This window comes from Paramisgurnus dabryanus, chromosome 7 (genome assembly GCF_030506205.2).
Source record: "Paramisgurnus dabryanus chromosome 7, PD_genome_1.1, whole genome shotgun sequence".
NCBI lineage: Eukaryota > Metazoa > Chordata > Actinopteri > Cypriniformes > Cobitidae > Paramisgurnus > Paramisgurnus dabryanus.
In genome coordinates, this window is record NC_133343.1 from 10,708,470 (window position 1) to 10,729,454 (window position 20,985).

General features: G+C 42.2%; 1 protein-coding gene across 4 annotated transcripts in view; it reads right to left on the reverse strand.

The window, feature by feature from the left end:
• The window catches only part of LOC135717829 (beta-galactoside alpha-2,6-sialyltransferase 2-like), a 54,962-nt gene that overhangs the window by 23,229 nt on the left and 10,748 nt on the right, over positions 1 to 20,985 (reverse strand). The window contains exon 1 of one of the 4 annotated variants that reach the window (XM_065240066.1): positions 5,142 to 5,228. The exons of the other annotated variants lie outside the window; for them this stretch is intronic. The gene's annotated coding sequence lies outside the window, so the exon portion shown is untranslated. Of the gene's footprint in view, positions 1 to 5,141; positions 5,229 to 20,985 lie in introns of those variants that run through there. 4 annotated transcript variants of the gene reach the window in all.

Genomic DNA, 20,985 nt, shown 5'->3' on the forward strand with positions numbered 1-20,985 from the left:
TGGTACATAAACTAAGGTTATATTTATGTTTATACAGCATTAATGTAGTTAAAAAACTGAAAACTTTTTCTATCTCTTTGAAAAAAAAAATCACGTATGCATGACAATGTTTTCACAGATCAGGCCCGGCTGCAGAATGAAATGACTGAGGGGGCATGTGAAATTGTTGAGGGGGCTTAACTTTAAACCAACAATGATACACTGAGATCTCGCTTTGATATATGATAGCGCTGAGATCGTCCATCTGGCTCAGCGCCAACTAACGCGAAAGACGTTTGAGTTATTATTTAACTCAAAAGGTTGAACATTTTATTTGTAACCATGAATAAAAAAATTAAACAGAGGGGGCACAAATCAGATCTGAGGGGGCAATGTCCCCTTGTGGTGCCGGGCCTGCACAGAACCAAGAAAAGCGCTGTATTATGGGTGCCAGGCCAGTAGTTGCATGACATCACCATTTTCACAGAATGTTATCAAAAACTTGCATTTGCACTAAAATCCATTTTCAAAAGTTTGCATATTTTTGAAAATGCCATTGTCTGGTTAAAGGAAGGCACAATCGCAGAGTTCACAAAAAGCATAACATTTATTTACAAAACATGAAACAAAACACCAGAAGCAAACAACGGGCAGGTAAGTAAACACAGGAACACTCAAACGTAGCACAGGTACAGATGTGGAAGTTGCGACAATGATCCGGCAGTGAGTATGGAACAAACAAGGGTCTAAATACACATACTAACTGACATCAGGTGAAACAAGACAAGCAATCAGTAAGTAATTGTCCAGGTGATGGTAATCGAAACAGACACAAAACAAGACACGGATTTAACCGTAACAACATTGTCACATAAATGATCAGCCATAATGCACAAAGAGTTGAAACAGTACTACATTGGGATTGGATTTTGGTGGACTTGCATAGGCCTAAACAAATGCCCATTGTCATATGGTAAGGCTACAAGATAGGAACGATTTACTCATATTTACCACATGCTTGTTTAGAGACATACAGTAAATTGCATCCATGATATACGACAGTTCATGACTGTTCACAACATATGATAGTGTAGTATTTTACTCTCATGTTTTTTCTTTGTATATTCATGGCACTGCCAAAGGTATTTTGGAAGTGGGTTGGGTAGTAAAAATCCATAAGTGAAACACTCAAGTCAGTTTTAATGTTTTAGTTCACACTATTCAAATGTAAACCATACTCTGACATCAACAGCCAATCAAAGCCGAGGTACAGGAAAGAACCAAAATGCAAACTTCATATCTGAAAGAGATAAAAGTACCTTTCAACAGACACTCATTGTTCTGGGTTTACGGCTTTGTGCTGGACAAATTTTAGAAAGACAACAACAGTAACCCAACATTCCAAGCCTCTGGCCTTTGAAGTAGGAGGCATTAATAGCAACACAGGTGAAATTCCTTAGCTTTACCCTGAGGTAAAGGAGGGATGGGTTATATGTATATATATGTATGACGCATACCTCCACACAATTCAAGTGAAGTGTACAAAACGTGCAGCAGTCCATTCCACATTGATTTTTCTGTTTGACAAAGCAATTTCTCTCAACACTTAACATGGATTTTCTATCATGCCACCACTATTATTCTTACAGAAATCAATGTGATATGCTGCTTATAGATGCAAATTGCTCTTGTTCGTAGTCTAATCACAGTCAAAGACGAACACTTAGATAGAAAGAACATCTTTAATGTCTTCTCAGCGTGATCTAGTTTAAATCAATGCATCCAACCATCCTCATCAGTTTGAGTAAAGAAAGTCTCAACTTTCTGTGAACATTGTTGTACTTCATCCATAATACTGTATATAACAGTACATGTATCTCAACAAATTAAATGAAATATACTCTATAGATACTTATAAAATGGTTAGTTCCAGGCCTTAATTCTGATTGGTCAATAGTGTTGATTCTGTTGCTCCAACCCAATTTGCGTACTTTTACTATGCCCTTAAGGCATGTACTGTTTTTGTCAATGAAAAGTATGTGCATTTTAGTGCATATCCAAAAAGGACTGGGACATAGTATTTTGTAATTTGCTAATCTAAGATTGATAACAATGACACAATAAAACTCTTGCATTTTAGCAATTCTTTAAAGGGCATCTATTTTATTGCTAAAAACGTTATTTTGTGTATTTGGTATAATACAATGTGTTCGGGCGGTTTATGTTAATAAAACACATTATTTTCCGCATGCCATACATATTTGTAGCTCCAGATTTCCCTGTCTTCTTGAAACGCATGGATTTTGTACAAAACTGTCCCTCATTGGCCAGCTAATCTGTACGTTGTGACTGGTCTAAATACCTTTGACGTCAGCTGGAAAAGTGACACTCCTTACTAGGCTTGTTGCGATAGTCGGTGAAACGGTGATTACCGGTGCTTCAGCCTCTCATCGGTTAGATCACTTGCCCACCGCGACACCGTCTTTCACCGTCGTTTTGATATTTTCATTAAAATTAAATAATTTAGTTTCGTTAGAGAGAGCAAACACTTACAACTGAATGTGTCTGCTCCCTGAATTCAGCGAAGCTGAACGCGCATCACGTCACAGAGCAGCAGGTGTCAGATTTCATTTATTTCAGTCAGAGTTTGCAAGGCTCGCGTCATCACAGAGCAGCGGCTGCGGGTGTCAGATTTCATGTATTCCTGTCAGACTGCGCCGAGCAGACGATGGCAGAAGCCGCATGCTTACTCGTTTTTGTTATAAGATACATATACAGTATGATGTTTAATATAGGCAAGATCGTTTTGTTGTTGTGTTTTTCATTAAGAATAAAAATAAACCCATCATTCAAGCAGCGCTTTATGGAGGAATAGCCGGTTGTTCTGCTTGGGACTGGCGGGTTTCTGTCAGAAGTACCTGCGCACATTGACTCAAGCACTTAAACCAGCAGTTGCACTCGCATTTGGACGCAAATTCATACGCGATTTAACGCAGCGTACGCAAGCGCTGGATTTAAACAACAATTGCATCTAATTCAAAAGTGAAAGTAAAATGCGAACTTCTGTGCATTTATAAGCCCCTCCCACCCGGTGAAACCGGTAAAACCGGGTTTGTCACGCGCTGATTAACCTGTGGGAAAATTCTGTCACCGCAACAACCCTACTCCTTACGATGTTTTAAAGACTCAGTTGCTAACAGGAGGCTATACAGGCTGTCAGTCCAAGCGAGAGGAATTATGATAATGTCGGTCTTCTCTACATCACCAATCCCAGGCAGTTTTGTGAACAGGGTATATCCTAGTCCCAAACTAAAATGCATGTTTGAGCTGCCTTAATTTAAAAACACTTGTTATTGTTGTTTGCAAGTTTTGTCTGTAAAAACTCCTTAAATCTTCTAATAAAACCAAGGCCAAGTTCTGGATTAATCTAAACCCTGTCCGGGAAACCGCACCACAGTATTCAAAATTTTTACGACTCCAGTCAGAAAAAAACACAGGTTGGAAGAAAACGTTACTACCCCACCTGTTCCTGTAACCTGCCCCACCTGCTCCTGCTCTTCAGGTGCCCCTCCTTTAACAGAAGCGCTGTACAAACTAATATATGCAGGTTTAATCAGAGATGTATAGCCGACTTTGTATATGTGTTACTGCAGTGGTTCTCAAACTGGGGGCCGCGAAATGGTGCCAGGGGGCCCCAGTTTTATGATGACATAAAATACATTCATTTATCATGAATTTGGTGTAATTTAGCCTAAAAAAAAAATAAGGCTACTAACCAACAACATTACTTTGTATAAGTTAATGTTTTGTTTAATTAAAATGTTAACTTTGTTTTTTTGTCATACATTTTTTTGGAGGGGGGGAGCGGAGGAATGCACTGTACACAATGGGGCTGCATGCTGAAAAAGTTTGAGAACCACTGTTAATGTATATTTCTCTTATAACTATTGCAATACAGCATATCAATTCTTAGCAATGTAACCTTGGGTGGGCCAACAATAAAGAAAATGTTTACATATGACAACTGCAATATTGTCTACAGTGGCTGGTCGTATTACCTACACTACAACATCAAAGCAACATTTGTGGATTCGGAATCATGTTTTTGATGGATGGAAATCTTGGAATAATCTTTTTAAGAAATGCAATAGGGCAACAGAGGTTAAATCCCTTGGTTAACAGTGACAAAAATAATTCAATGACTGCCAGTCATTAACCTATTGGGAATGTTTGTGCATTGTTGATTTAAGCAAAATGTTTTGAATATCCGGTGGTTAGAGCTGGGGTGTGCTGAATCTCAACCAAGGATTAGATATTAACAATAGCAGCAAACAGCTTTTCTCAGAGGCAACACGGAACCAGCACTTCCAAACCTGTCTGACAACATCAAAGTGACCTTCCTTTAATGTATGTCATTTCAGGTACTGAGCCAGACTGAAGAAAAACATTTAAGAGTTTTCTCTTCTGCCTGATTTAACATGGAAGTGGTGACCATGACATGATATTTATAAATGTATATGATCATCATTACTAATTGTTTAAAAAAGAACGATGAGATGAATTAAATTTGATTTACATATTTAATGTTATATGTCTAGCCATTTAAACTAGATTATTGCAAGCCCTATTGGGTGGCTGACTGTCCTACAGGTTTAATACAAAACTCTATATAAATATATATAAATACATCTATATAAATACATTGAATTGATAATTGAAATATTTATAAACATAAAACACTATACTGTGTACACTTTCATTTTTGCTTTTAGCAGACTATTGATTTCGAAGTGTTTTTTTTTTAAGTGACACAGACTGTAAACAATATAAAGCGTCATTAATATCCTATTCTGTAATCACTCAAATCATAGTCAAATCATTTGAATCAAATGTTACAAGTAGGCCTTTTTATTACACATCTTTCTCAGATACATGATAAGTCATTTTATAATAATCACTAATTGTGTAAATACTAATAACTTAATTTTTAAAATCAATATTTAAGTAATACATGGTTTTAAAATAAGTAAAATACATGTATTTATTTGTAAAACAATTATTCTCTTTCAATAAAATCATGGCAAAATTCTGAACAATAGTATGGTCATAAAATAAAAAATTTGTCTTTCACAGCAACAGCATTCTGAATGAGAAGTGCTTACCATTACTGCATGTTCAGGTGGAGCTATGTCCTGTATCTGAGGGCAGAGCTTCTACTTGCTATTTAAAATAGTTCTAAAATAATTCACCTTAACTAACTACCTAAAGCAAACAGACTAAATTCTGTAAAGAGGATGTACACTGTTTATATTACGCTTGGTAAACAGCCCTATGCCACTTTATCTCTACAATCCCTTTTATGCACTAAAGTCAACAGAGTAATAAATACCAGTTAGGGTGGGGTATAGTCATTCAAACATCTGATGTAAAGTCTATGGATTTGATTCAGTCTTATATCATTTGTAAGATATGGTTAAATATTTTGTCATGTTTCGTGTACAGCTTCTTGTGCAGGATAAGCTGGATACACACCAAAAGATTTTTAAAATCTTATCTGATTTTCAAAATGTGAGAGACCACAAACATGATGAAAAAAATCTTTGATTTAACACTTTTGTTCCTATAGTGTGTGGAGTGCCGCTATGTGGTCATGGCAGCACACCACACATCATCAGATCAACTTCACAAACAACGCAAGTCTCAGCTGAGAACACAGGAAATCTTGTGAAGATCTCAACGGGCAAACAACGGGCATAAAGAAATTACATTAATACAATAAACTGCTTTTTTACATCTCTGATGTTCATCTCACTTTGCACTGAGCCTGCTGCGCCATGTTGTTATGGTTTTATCTATCATCTGCCCGCTTTCTGATTTGGTATCTACAGCATGTGTGTGTGTTTGTCCTTGGGGTTCCCTTTCAGTCGGTCACTACGACGTCACGTTGTGACCGACGAATTGGAAACCGCTCCGCGGGTGACCTATCTACTTCGAGAAACTATAAAAACGCCAATGAACTTGGCATGCAGGTATTTGCATAATGCCGGCGCCGCCCCGCCAGATGCGTATATAAGCCGCAGGTGCACAATACCAAATTAGCTTTATTGCTTCGAAGCCGGCAGACATCTGCTCTCGAGAAGCGTTATTGATCTTCGTAGATCCCTGCTCTTGGAGAAAAAATCTCAGCTTGCCGAAGTTGGTTGGGCGAAGACACCTCAGCGGAGGCTCGCAGTGTTTCTCCACCCTTTTTCTCTCTCTATCTCTTTTCTCTTAGGATTTGAGTTCGAGTGAGTGCGTTGCCTCTCCCTGTGTGTTTCACCAGCTTGCACAAAGAGTGATTTCCTAAAAGAGCAGCACGTTTGAGCTTTGTGTCTTTTTAAAGACAGCCACTCATTCGTGTCACGGTCGGGTGCGTCTTTTTAAAGATGGCATTCCGCCCGTGCTCCGTTTCTGGATGCGGTGTGTTCATCGCTCCCCGGGATGGCCACGAGCGCTGCAATTCGTGTCTGGGGCTCCAGCACGCAGAGGCAGCGTTGCGTGATAGTTCATGCTCCATCTGCGAGGGCATGACTATGGCGGATTGCGGAGACGGGTGTCGTTTCTCCGGGAACGGCCCCCGCCTTCCAAGCCTGGTACTGCTAAGAGCGCAGTTACTAGGCTTGCGAAGGATGATCTCCGTATAACGGTGCTGGGTCGGTCTGCTGGTTCGTCCAGTAGCTCCCAGCGCCCTGATCCGTTGCCAGCGGAGGCCCCGATGGAGACGAGTGGCCCGTGTTCTACGGTGTCCTCGCGCTCTGTCGAGCCTCCACCGGAGACTTTGTCCACCGTAGCATCGGAGGGGGGGCTGTCAACCTCGGATGCCGATCCAGACCCACTCCCTCCTTCGGGAAGGGTTGCGGGCCCTGCGTTCGACCCCGAGATGGCAGCCATGCTCGCTCGGGCGGCGGCGGCGGTCGGCTTGGAGTGGACTGAACCTCCCCCACCCGAACCATCCCGCCTCGACGATTGGTACTTCGGGGGTGCCAGGGCTTCCCAGCCCTCGCCCCCGGTGCCTTTCTTCCCCGAGGTGCATGAAGAGCTGACGCGGTCATGGAAAACCCCGTTTTCCTCCCGGAACCGGCCGTTTCAGCCTTCACCTCTCACCTCCCTCGAGGGTGGAGATGCCAGGGGGTACACTGGTATCCCGTCAGTGGAGCGGCCGGTCGCGATGCAGTTGTGTCCGGCCGGTGTCGCTTCCTCCTGGCGGGACCAGCCTACTCTCCCCTCACGGGCTTGTAGGCATTCGTCCGCTCTAACCGGCGCTGCTTACAAAGCCTGTGGGGAGGCAGCTTCAGCCCTGCATGCCATGGCATTGCTGCAGGTTCACCAGGCTAAGGCTCTGAGGGACCTGCACGCGGGGGGTCACGATTCGGCGGAGTTCTCCGAGCTCCGTGCGGCTACTGACCTGGCGCTTCGTGCGACCAAGGTCACCGCACGTGCCGTCGGTCGTGCGATGTCCACCCTGGTGGTCCAGGAACGCCATCTCTGGCTGTGCCTGGCGGACATGAAGGATGCTGACAAAACCCGGCTCCTGAATGCTCCGGTTTCCCAGGCCGGCCTGTTCGACGAGACGGTCGAGGAGTTTGCCCAGCAATTCTCCGCGGCCAAGAAGCAGACTGAGGCCATCGCTCAGATCATGCCACGTCGGAAGCGTCCTGCGCCTGCCCCGTCCACGTCGGCACCTCAGCCTGCTCCTCGCCGAGGGCGTCCTGCGGCGGCCGCCTCCGTTCCTCCCCGGGGCTCTTCTAAGAAGCGAGGAACCGAAGCTTTCCCGAAGGGTGGAAAGAGGAGATCGAAGCGGCCCTGAGACGGGCGACCTAGAGATGGAGGGGATCGCTCTTCGGGAGATGGTGAAGGCACCACTCCCCCCACCGGAGGAGGGCCGGTTGGGGAATCCTTTGTTTCTTTTTTCTGTTCCGCCGACTTTTCAGTCGGCACCCACAAATTCACAAAAAGAGCGAATTCCACTTCCATCTCTAGGTCTTCAGATGAGCGCCGGAGACACGAGCGGGCTCATAACCCCCCCTCGTTCTTCAACTCATCAGAGAAGAAGGAGAGTGACGCACGGGCTCATAACCCCTCCGCGCTCTCCAACTTCTCAGACGGTAGGAGACAGCTACGGGCTCATAACCCATCGTCTTCCTCCGCCTTCGCCAGAGGGTGCAGCGAGTGGTGTGAGGTGTCAGAGCCTCCCTTACTTATCCACCCAGCTACGGACTCAGGTGAGTGTTATCACACACTACACTGCTGTCGGTGCGGCCAATACGCACACACCGGCGATCACCTCCATTGCGCCCGCCGCGGGTACACCAATCGTGCCTTTAGTCCCTCTCGCACGGTTTCAGAAGCTCCTGGGGCATATGGCAGCAGCCGCAGCTGTAACTCCGCTCGGACTGCTTCATATGCGACCGCTTCAGCATTGGCTTCACGATCGAGTCCCGAGGAGAGCGTGGCTGCGCGGCATTCACCGTGTTATCATTACACCTGCGTGTCGTCGCACTTTCACTCCGTGGTCAGATCGTGCGTTTCTCCGAGCCGGTGTGCCTCTGAGACAGGTCTCCAGGCATGCGATAGTATGCACAGATGCTTCAGACACGGGGTGGGGGGCCACGTACGATGGGCTGGCGGTTTCGGGGGTCTGGACGACACCCCAGCTGCATTGGCACATAAACTGCCGGGAAATGTGGGCTGTATATCTTGCGCTCGTCCGTTTCAGCAACGAGTTATGGGGCAAAGATGTATTAGTTTGCACAGACAACACTGCGACCGTGGCGTACATCAATCGTCAAGGCGGTTTACGCTCGCGTCACCTGTCGCATCTCGCCCGTCATCTCCTCACTTGGAGTTTGAATTTGAGGTCTCTTCGTGCCATTTACATCCCGGGCACGCTCAATGTAGAGGCGGATGCGCTCTCTCGGGCTGCGCATCCCGGCGAATGGCGACTCCACCCCATTGCGGTTCAGCAGATTTGAAGACGTTTCGGCAAAGCGCAGATAGATCTGTTTGCTTCCCCAGAGACGACCCATTGTCGCCTGTTCTATTCACTAGCCGACGACTCGCTCGGCGTGGATGCATTGGCACACAGCTGGCCGCGAAACATGCGCAAATACGCATTCCCTCCGGTGAGCCTCATTGCGCAAACCCTATGCAAAATCCGGGAGGACGAGCAGAGCGTGCTGTTGGTGGCACCGTATTGGACAACCAGGAGTTGGTTTCCAGAACTCTCTCTCCTCGCGACAGCCCCTCCTTGGAAGATTCTTAGAGGATTTGAGTGATTTACCGCAAGAGGTATCTAACACTATTGCTGCAGTGCGAGCGCCGTCTACGAGACAGGCTTACGCGCTTAAATGGAACCTGTTTGTCGACTGGTGTTCTTCCCAAAGTGAAAACCCCCGAGAATGCCCGATTAGTGTTGTGCTTTTGTATCTCCAGCGTCGTTTGTAGAATAGGCTGTCACCATCCACTATTAAGGTCGATATTGCTGCGATATCAGCTCACCATTCACCCGTAAATGGTAGGACAGTGGGTCAGCACGACCTGGTCATTAGATTTCTTAGAGGCGCTCGAAGACTTAATCCTTCGCGTCCTCCCTCTATTCCTCCGTGGGACCTGTCCTTGGTGCTGAAATCACTCCAGGAAGCCCCATTTGAGCCTCTGCATAGTGTGAGTGTTAAATTTCTTACTATGAAGACATTAACTCTCCTCGCTTTGGCTTCTGTTAAGAGGATAGGGGATATTCATGCATTTTCGGTCGACGATTCGTGCCTCCAGTTGGGCTTTGTGCCCAAAGTTCCCACCACTCCTTTCAAGTGGTGAACCTGCAAGCGCTGCCTTTGGAGGAGGCAGACCCAGCCATGGCTTTGTTATGCCCTGTTCGTGCACTATGTGTGTATATAGACAGGACGCAAAGCTTTAGGACCTCAGATCAGCTCTTTGTTTGTTACGGTGGTCAGCAGAAAGGAAAAGCTGTCACCGAGCAGAGGATGTCCCATTGGATTGTGGATACTATAGCCCTTGCATATCAAAAGCAGAATGTGCCTTGTCCGTTTAATTTACGTGCTCACTCTACACGCAGTGTGGCATCATCTTGGGCACTGGCTCGCGGATCCTCGCTAACAGATATTTGTAGAGCTGCAGGCTGGGCGACACCTAAAACGTTCACAAGATTCTATAGTGTTCGTGTCGAACCGGTTTCCACTCGGGTTCTTTCTACTAACTAGTTAAGAATGCCGAGGGTCGGCTCGTGTGTCGGCTTGGAGCCTCTATTTTGGTGCTCCACATTTGCACCAATATGGAAGGCCATCGGGGCAAAAACGTCAAAAAACTGTTTTTGCCTCTCCTCCACCGCCCTGATAGCTGGTGTTGCGGAGCATCCGCTGTCAACCTATCACTGATGTATTTTCTGTAAACCTGTGTAGGCTAGGCGTCCACATTTGTCCCCTACGTGGGGTTCATTTGTGTGTATACTCCGTGGGGTACTAATCCTCCACGTTTTCCTTAGCAGAGCCTGCTCTGCATCTCTCTGCATACTATGTTTTGTTCAGAGACTTTTTATGAGCAACCTATCGGTTGTTTCATATTTTATGTCATCCATTCAACCTTCTTAGGGGATGGCTTCCGCAGTGTTCTAGCTCCGCTCAGTTTAGACGCTTCCCCAGTTCGCTGTTTCACTATCGTGGGTTAAGGAACAGGTAGTGACCGGCCTTTTGCATTTCGCCTTAGATTCCGCCCCTTATGTGGAGGGCGGAGGGCTTTTACAGACACTGGAAGGGTTCAGCTGCAGTGGCGTTTTGGTAGGGATTCCCAATTCGTCGGTCACGACGAGACGTCGTAGTGACCGGCTGAAAGGGAACGTCTCGGTTACGTATGTAACCCTCGTTCCCTGAAGGAAGGGAACGGAGACGTCACGTCCCGTCGCCCCAGTTTGCTGTTCCATTGCTGTTTTTCAGGCCGGGCACTGTTGCTCGGCTTCTCAGCAATAATATAGCTAATTTGGTATTGTGCACCTGCGGCTTATATACGCACTTGGCGGGGCGGCGCCGGCATTATGCAAATACCTGCATGCCAAGTTCATTGGCGTTTTTATAGTTTCTCGAAGTAGATAGGTCACCCGCGGAGCGGTTCCCAATTCGTCGGTCACGACATGACGTCTCCGTTCCCTTCCTTCAGGGAACGAGGGTTACATACGTAACCGAGACGTTCCCCTACACACAAAAGGATTTTTGATTGTAAATATTCAACATGTTAAATGTGTACGATTCGCAATCGGAGCGGCCCCAACATGCTTCAGAGCAGATTCAGACGCTCTTAACACACCGCGCACCAAAGGAAAATCTGGAAGGAAAAGACAATCGGTGCAACCATAAAGACGATCGAGACCTGATTGTTATAAGGGGGAAAATCGTCCCATTACGTCTATGACTCATGAACCGTTTGTGTGTGCATGTGTACATTAGGAGCACTTTTGGAAGCTGAGGTGGCTGGTTGCTGAAACCATGCCCGCCTAGCTCGACTCTAGTGACAGCAGTGTCAGATCTCGCGTCACTCAAGTGGCCACGTGCCTTAATTACACAGAACTTTAAAGCTTAATATAATTTAAAGGATGAGTTAAAAACATATTATTTTCTACTGCTAAGTCTATGGGTGTTGACGGGTGGGTAAAAACAATGAATGTAGTTCTGAAGGGTAGCAAATGATTGTTGAGCTTCACAAAATAGAAAGCGGCTCTTGGTGTGTGTCAGATTGCTGGATCTTTAATGTTATGGATCAATTTTTCCATTGACATCATTGCATCAGGGATTCTATTAAATACAAACAGATAAAAACCTGACTCCATCTGTAAAAATAATGAGCAATGAGCAAATGAGCAAAATGGATCAGTGAACACAAAGGCATGATCCCGCCATGGCTATCTCATTCCCCCCCCCAAAAAATAGTAGGGTGAACTGAAGGTATGGAGTAATGGTCTCAGATCACTTGCCCTGTATTCTGCAATATCATCAGGAATTATAGGAGAAGACTCAGAGTATTAAATTAAAAACTATGTGGCCAGTTTTTATATATTTTTTTTTTTATTTTTTTTAGATTTTTGAGATTTAGATTTTATAAATCAAAAGATGTACAGCCTCATTTGCTCATTTTTACCAAGGGTGCCACTAACTTTGACAAGGTGTCTCACTCTCATTTATAAAACTTTGCGTGGATTCATGTAATCACATTTATTAAACACTTGACCAGACACTTGAACTTATCATTATATTATTAACATTTTTACCAAAAGCAAGCTCATAGAGAGATATACTGTTTTGACCAGTGGATGGTGGAGATTCGGGTCATGTCTGTCATTACAACGAGTGCATCTAAGGTGGTAAGTGTATCAAAACATTATAAAACACTGAAAGTAGCATAGTGCATAAAAACGTTTATATTAAAAGACTAAATTCAGTAAATAACTTATAAAGCATAGGCTACTATGTAGGAGAGGCAAGTAGATGGGCCCAGAATATAAACGCAAGCTTTGAATTAAGTTTTTTTCAATAATAAAACATAAAGACAATGCGTTACGTGGCATTTAGACAGTGAACACACACAACGGGAGCAGTAAGCACTTATCATTGCAGCCGTCGGGAGGCACGGCTGCTCCATCTGGCCATGAAACATACTTTGATACATTTGACTTGGTCTATAGCTAGAGCACACAACTACTTAAAACACTCCAAAAACAAAAGAAATTTTTCTGCAGGACAATGTCTTTCATACAACAAAAGCAGAACTACTATAAAATAAAAACTAATAGATTATTGCAGGAGTAGATCAAGGAGTGTACTTAAACTTTATCTTGGTGATCTATATCTGCTACACTGCTGCTGCTGTTTTGCTGAAACATGCACATAATTACAGAACATAGTAACAATGCTGCAAAGAAATAGGGAGAACCCTCCGTAACAGATCCAGGCAGGTGGTGCTGGGGGAGGAGGGGGGCTAGGAATAAACCCATGGCGGGCTGTGTTAAGATGAATCCGAAAAGAATGGAAGTAAATAGCTGCCAGCTTATCATTACCAATTAGCCACACAGAAAAAAATTGGCACTTAAAATTGATTACTGAAAAGGAATTTACAGTAGATGAAAATCTCATTCAAAAAGGATATTACAATTTTAAAGAATTCAGGGTAATTGTTTATTTCACAATGTCCACAATACAGAGAACTTACCTAATCAAGAACTTAGTAATAAATAGATGTTTTTCAGAATCCTGCCAGATCCTTGTTTGTATTTAGATCTAGTTTAGCATGGCAGGGTTCTGACAGTACATATGTTCTATGTGGGAGATGCGTGGTTTTAGTATTGGTTTATTCTGACCATGCATTTCCCGGGTCTCGTCACTTTTTCCCCGATCCCTTACTTGTGATTATTTTCCAGGTGTATGTGATTTGCTTTGTCCCTATTTATTGTCCTTGTGTTTGCTGTTCTGTGCACGTTCGTCTTGTCACATTTCCTGTTGGTTTGTTGTGAGTATATAGTGAAGTCTTAGTCATTGCCTGTTTTATGTTTTGAAAAGTTTATTGTTAGTTTTGGTAAGTTTAGTGTTTGTTTAGTGTCGTGTTTTCCTAGTCCTGTTTTGCCCCCTCGTGGGTTTTGTTTTTCTGTTTTACCCGGTTTGTCCAATAAATTCCTTTTGTTATTTATGTCTGCATCTGGGTTCGTGTTTGAGTGTGCAAACCCCTGACAAGTTGTAACAACATGAAACAAAATGTACTTAATATCTAACTAAATGATAAAATAGCCTGTACTCAAAGGCTGTAATTATGTATGCGTAATAGACGGCTCCTGTTACACAGGTACTGATCTAACCAAAAGGTCCTGTTACATATGTGTTACAGACTTAATATGATATACCTATATAAGTAATAATAATAATGTTTAATTTATATAGCTCCTTTCCCAAGCTCAAGGATGCTTTACAAGGTACAGCAATTCAAGACAAATTAAATATAATGTAACAAAATACGTATACATGTCCGTCTGACATTTGCCCAGGACAAAGAATCACATGCAGCTGCAATAACAGAAGACAGCACTTTACATATAACACAGAACATGCAGTACAAAAGATAGCACTCTACAAAAAGATCTGCTGCCCATACAGACTAAACAGTACCTATTTACCAAAATTTGAAAACCAAAGTGATTGTAAAGGTATATAGGAGGAGAAAATAATGAAAAGATGGGGGGGGGGCTAAAGCATTTAGTGCCTTTCATACTTATCCAAGATGAGACTGGCAGCCAGTGAAGATCAAATATGATAGGGGTAATGTGGGCAGATTTATTATTGGAGGTTAACATTCTGGCAGCAGAGTTTTGCATGTACTGTAAACTTGAAATTGAATGAACTGATAGACCAGAGTGCATTGCAGTAATCGTGACAGGACTTAATCAGTGCATAATGTTTCAGCATCATTTCTACAGAAAATAGGGTGCAGTTTGACAATACGTTGTTAATGAAGGAAAGACGTTTTAGAGAGGCTGCGAATATGGGCGTCAAAGGATAGTGAGGGGTTGATTATGATACCTACATTTCTAACAGTAGCCGAGGGGAAAATAGTAGTAGCATCTAGATCAGTAATTCTTAAAGTGTGGTCCGCGGACCACTAGTGATATTGGACATTAGGGGGAAAAAAATGTTCAGCATTTTATTGTTAGGCCTACAATAGTTACAACCATAGACTTCCTATACAAACCACCTCAGTTTTAAACTAATGGCTTTTTGGAATGACATTAAGTGAGACCTAGGCTGTTACTGTAACACCCGCCACTCATTCATCCAACGCCCAGAGGGCGCCATCACCCGAATATTGACTGTACTCTTACTCTCTCCATACTTCCTGTGTGTCTTAAGCCCCCGTTTGATACTAGGATGGCGCGAAGTATTGCCAGCTCACCACTGTCTCTACCAAGCGTTTTTGTCATTGCCTTCATTGTTTACTACGTGTATGATTTTTTCTGTAACGTAGAATGACTCGGAGGAGTGGTAGAATCCATATGCAGAGGTTTATTGAGACATACACGTAGCAAACAGTTACAGTTACAGTATGTTTAATTGCAGTTTATTTTTCACATGTGCAGTTTGTTGTTCATATTAAGCTGCAACTCATTTCACATTTACTTTTTCAAATGAAATAAAATTCATATAACAATTTCTGAACATATCATTGCATTTGTGTTTAAATAATTCGTTTTGACTTGCATATTACACTTAAATTTAGCTTATCCTTCCTATTTTGTTGTTTTTTGGGGGCGTGTTAGAGTGGGATTCTGTTAGGTGGTCCTCAGAAAAACATTGGAAGATAAAGTGGTCCTTGGGCTGAAAAAGTTTGAGAAACACTGATCTAGATCAACACTAAAATCCACAGAGCTGTTTTTATTAGAGATGCGGGACCAGTTATCCGAATGTCGGTTTTACCCAGATTCAGACTAAGAAAATTTGAAAGTTGACAAGCAGTATATAACTGAATATCATCGACATAACAGTGATGTAAAACTACGTCGACGAATGATGTTGCCAAGCGACTGAATATACAGAATGAATAGTAGTGGGCCAAGAACAGAGCCCTGTGGGACATTGTTTATGTAAGACAGTAGATTTTGTAATTGTATAAGAAGATGTGATTTTGCCTGCCCATGAGATAGGAGGAAAACCAGGATAGTGCAGTGCCTAATATGCCAAACTCTGCTAAGTGGAAAAGTAATATCTTATGACAGACAGTATCAAAGGCAGAGCTGAGGTCTAAGAACAGAATAGAGAGACTCCTGTCTCCAGAGAGTAAAAGATCATAAACAACCTTTACTAGCACGGTCTCTGTTTGTGGAAGCCAGATTTAAAAATATCGAAGAGACTGTTATTTGCTAGGAATGACGGCAGCTAAGAGGCCACAGCCATTTCCGTGATCTTTGATAAAATGTCAGATTGTAAATAGGACGGTAATTGGATAAATCTGCCAGGTACAGATTATTCTTTTTGAGTAACAGCAGCAGTCATAAGTGACAAAGGTACAGGAAAAGGGATAAATGACATATTAATAAGGTGAGAGATGTGGCAGAAATGGCTGATGTACAGTGTTACAGCAGGAGGTTGGTGCAGGATCAAGAGTGCATGATAAGGAGTTAGATTGTTGTATTAAATCAATGATTAATGAGGGATTGGTTAAGGCTACACTCTAAAAACAAACAGTGCTAAACAGTACTAAAAGTGGTTAACTGGCTCGTAGTGAGGAACCATTTTATGTGCCATATAGTACCTATGTAGTACATGTGTAGCACCTGTGTAGAACCATACTGTGCTATATAGAACCATATCTGGTGCTATAGTAGTGCCATATCACCCCCAGATGATTCTTCATACAGGTGCTATGTAGCACTTAAAGGTAGGGTTTCACATTTTGAAAAATGCTACGTTATACTGTAAGCTTCATTCCCTTTATATCCGGTAAGCTTCATTCTTTTATAAATTATATATTTAGGGGACTCTGCTTTAACAATGACTTAGAATAATGATTTGTTAAAGTGTTAAAAAGCATACACATGTATATTGTACATTACGTTTATAAAACTAATTATCAGAAGAATGTGGTATAACATGTGTTTAGTTTTTTTAATTGATATTTCAGAGTTTTCGTATGTGAGGTAATCTTGCTGGGAGTGAAGGCAGTGCGTTTGACCGCTTGATATGAAAGACACATCCTGTTTTTAAAGGTGATATATGCACGTTACTTTCAATGCTGACATTACAATTAGTTTTAATAACCATGTCTCCTCAGCATTAATGGCAACTTGATTGTCCAAGGTGCTTAGCCTGTCTGAAAGAGTCTGACAAAAGTAAATGTGGCAGGAATCAACACGCAGAGAACAACACCGTGATCTCTATATGATCTTTATTGACCTCACGAAAGCCTTCGACTCAGTTCCCCGCACCGGGCTCTGGCTCATTCTGCATAAGATTGGATGTCCAGAGAAATTCATCAATATCGTTTGTTCATTCCATGATGGCATGCTTGGTCAGGTTCTGGATGATGGAAAACTGTCTGGCACTTTTGGCATCTCCACTGGCACCAAACAGGGCTGTGTGCTTGCTCCACTCTTATTCAGCATCTTTTTTTCCATGATGCTGTCTGTGGCTTTTAAGGATTGTGACATGGGTATTCCAATTCAGTTCTGCACTGATGGCAGCGTCTTCAATCTACGCATGTAGATTCACATTCAGCAATTCTGCGTGACCTTCTATATGCAGATGACTGCGCACTGATGGCGCACACCCTTACCGAAGCTCAGTCGCTATTCGATCGTTTTAGAACTGCAGCCTCTAGGTTTGGGCTGACAATCAGTCTAAAGAAGACAGAAGTCATGCTTCAAGCAGTGAACATGTCAAATTCCAATCCACCAGTAATTACCGCAGGTGAAACAGTGCTGACAGCCGTTGACAAATTCTGCTACCTCGGGAGTATTCTTGCAGCTGATACAACAGCGGACTCCGACATCAGTGCCCGCATTGCAAGAGCTAGTTTCGCCTTCGGTCGACTGTCCAAGAGAGTATGGGATGAGCACGGCATTCGGCTGGACACAAAGGTGGCAGTATACAGGGCAGCCATCCTCACAGTACTGTTGTATGGATCTGAGTCCTGGACTATTTATCGCCACCAGATCGCCAAACTTGATCAGTTCCATATGCGTTGTCTCCGTCGTATTGCACATGTTAAATGGCAAGACAAGGTCTCAAATACTGAGGTTCTCCAGACCTGTGGCATCACTGGTATCGAGGCCTTCCTGCTTGCTGCGCAGTTTCGCTGGTCTGGACATGTTGTGCGCATGGCAGATTCACGCCTGCCGAAACAGGCATTCTATGGACAACTCCAGAGCGGCATGCGCACTCAAGGAGGGCAACTAAAACGATACAAGGACGGCCTCAAAGCCAATTTGAAACAATGCAACATGGACCCTAATGACTTTGAAGAAATGGCTACAGACAGGACATCATGGCGAGCACAGTGCCAAACTGCCATACACTTCTTTGAGCGCAGCCGCATTGATACTGCAGTAGACAAACGAAGACGCAGAAAGGACAAAGCCTTAACATCTAGAAAACCTAGAACAACATCTACCCAGTTTGTGTGCGACATCTGTGGCCAGTCATGTGCGTCAAGGATTGGCGCATTCTATTCACATTCTAGGACGCACCAACAAATATAACTGTGACGAGATCTGTCGTGTCGACAGCTCAGGCCAAGACTTTCAATGCTGACATTACAATTAGACATTAAACCATTTTGTAGATTGTGTGTGTGTTCTTGTGGCACATACTTGTAATAGCAGAATTACTTATTATTATTTTTGTTATGTTGTAGGTGGATCATAGCTCTAAAAAGTTGGATAGCTGCAGGTCGGCCATTGGCTTGATAACAGTGGTTTATGAATAAATCTTTCACCAACCATTCACGTATTTACTAACAAAACAGGTACTGTAGCTTGAGCAGAATCATATTAAAACTTCTGTCAAATCATGTTTTACATCCAGTATGTAAGCAAACTCCAGGCTAATATTAACCTTTTGTCTCCATGTCTTATCCTTTAACCCATGACCGACAGACCCAAATCTTGTTCGGCCTGATGCTCAACCTTGTACAGTCCACCAAATGATGACCACTGCAAAGTGATAGGAATCTGTAGTAATCACAGCCTATGTCTCAAGATCAACATGACAATAACAGACCATCTCTTATCTTACTCTTATCTAAATGTTCAATGTCACTGCCACAAAACAAAAATCATTGGATGGAGTATTGGAGTATGTACTGTACAATGATCCAGCAAACAAAATATTGAATTTTTTGTTAGCTTCTACAAACATTGACACAATCCTATTGACTTTAATTCTTACAGTTAGTAATGTATTATTACCATCCCATTCATTTGTATTCTATGCCATCTATCTGTTTGTGCTAAAATGTTTTCATCTGAATGTAATGTCATAATGTTAATATTCAGTATTTATCATTTGCATGTTTTGATGTGGCATATGTCATGATTTTAATGATTTCATGTAATTGTTGTCTATTTAGAGTTATTGTCTTTGCCAAATTTTATTGTTAATTTATTTAATATTCAAGCAGTTATTTAACATCCATATCTCATTTGAGCAGTGATTCGATGTATTTGCATAATAATTCATTTATTTATTTTGATATTTATTTAATACCCATATTTATTATTGTATGATATCTCATGTAATGAAAAAGTGAAAATAAAAGTATTTTTCTGATGTCTTGAAGTTTTCTTTTAAAATTGTTAAACCTTATAAAGTGCTAAAAATAAAAAACAAAACAAAAATATAAACAAAAAGAATCCTCCTGGGGCCATTTTCAATAAGGAGGCTTCAACCAACTCTGAGTTTAAACTTGAACTCTGAGTTGACTTACTCTGAGATAGGAAACTCTGAGTTTTCAGTTACAGAACAGCTGATCTGAGTTAGTTCAATCGACTCTGAGTAGGTTAACACTGAGTTAAGCACGTGCACAACCACTATGAAAAGCCATCATCAATGGAGCTCAGATATTACGATTTACCATGGCAACAGCACGTGACAAAGAGGTCTTAATCCCTTTTACTAAAAAACTGAAAGTGTTGCTGCAAGTTTACAGCAACTACGAGCTGACGAGCATATATTTTAAAGAAAAAAAAATTGTTGGAAATTGTTACTCTAGTAAATGCGCACATTTAATTTTTCATCACAGTAAAAATATCAGAAGTATATAATCTGAGGACTGTACGTTATTATATCCATTTTCATGGAGATGCAATCCCATGACAAAAAGATGACAGCAGCTCAGCTAAAAATGAAATTAGGCATAATACTTGGGCATAAAAGGCTATGAACTTTACAAATGTTTGTCATGAATAAAACAGAAAATAGGCCAAACCGGTATTCAAAGTCATGTCGTCGACAGTGCATCTTCCCAAACCACTGCGCACAGCACTACCCACTAGACCAGCGGTAATGATGAATGGATTCATAAAAAATGTAAAGGCAACTGTTCAGATGTAAGAGCACGGCCACAAAGGCAGATATTAATCATGTAAGGATATTTATATATCTAAAATGACTGCAAAGAAAAATAATACCGCTCACAAAAATCCACTTGGAGTCTCAAAATCCTCTCGCAACATAAATTTAACTTCTTACAAATAAATGCAGCATCATCATCTACAGGATCCTCTATAAAAGCACTTAAATTTTAGTCACTTAGACGGTCTCTGCACCTATCAAATTGGCTTTATTAGTCATTTCACTGTTTAACAATTTTAGTTCAAATTTAAGTGTAATTTATAAAATATATAAAGCACTAAGGTAATTTATTTGCGCTGGCAATATGATTATAACTTAAAGACAGCTAAAAACATATTTTACAGTGTACGTAATAGAAATGTGCGCAATGAATGAATGTACTAAAGCAACTAACAAGATTAAACACAGCTACTCCTTTAAAAATGGGGAGGAGACTGCCAGAAACTCAGAGTTTACAGGATAAAACCTGCTCCCGACCAGGCTAGGTTCGGGGAGTAAGTTACTCCGGAAACAAACTCTATGTATAAGTTACCTCTCCTTCTGAAACAGGCTTGACTTACCCCACTGTCTCAGGTTTAACCTACCTCCCATTTTGAAACAGAAAACTCAGAGTTTCCCTCATTTTTAGGGTTAACAAACTCAGAGTTTTCACTTAACCACCTTTCTGAAATGGGCCCCTGGCTGCTGATAAATGAAAGGGTTCTTTATAGCACCACTGTGGTTCTATGTAGCACTTTTTAAGGCAAGGTTCTATATAGAACCATCTAAAAAGGGTTCTATATAGCACCAAAAAGGGTGCTGCTAATGTTACACAATGAAGAACCCTTATTTGGCACTATATAGAACCATTTTT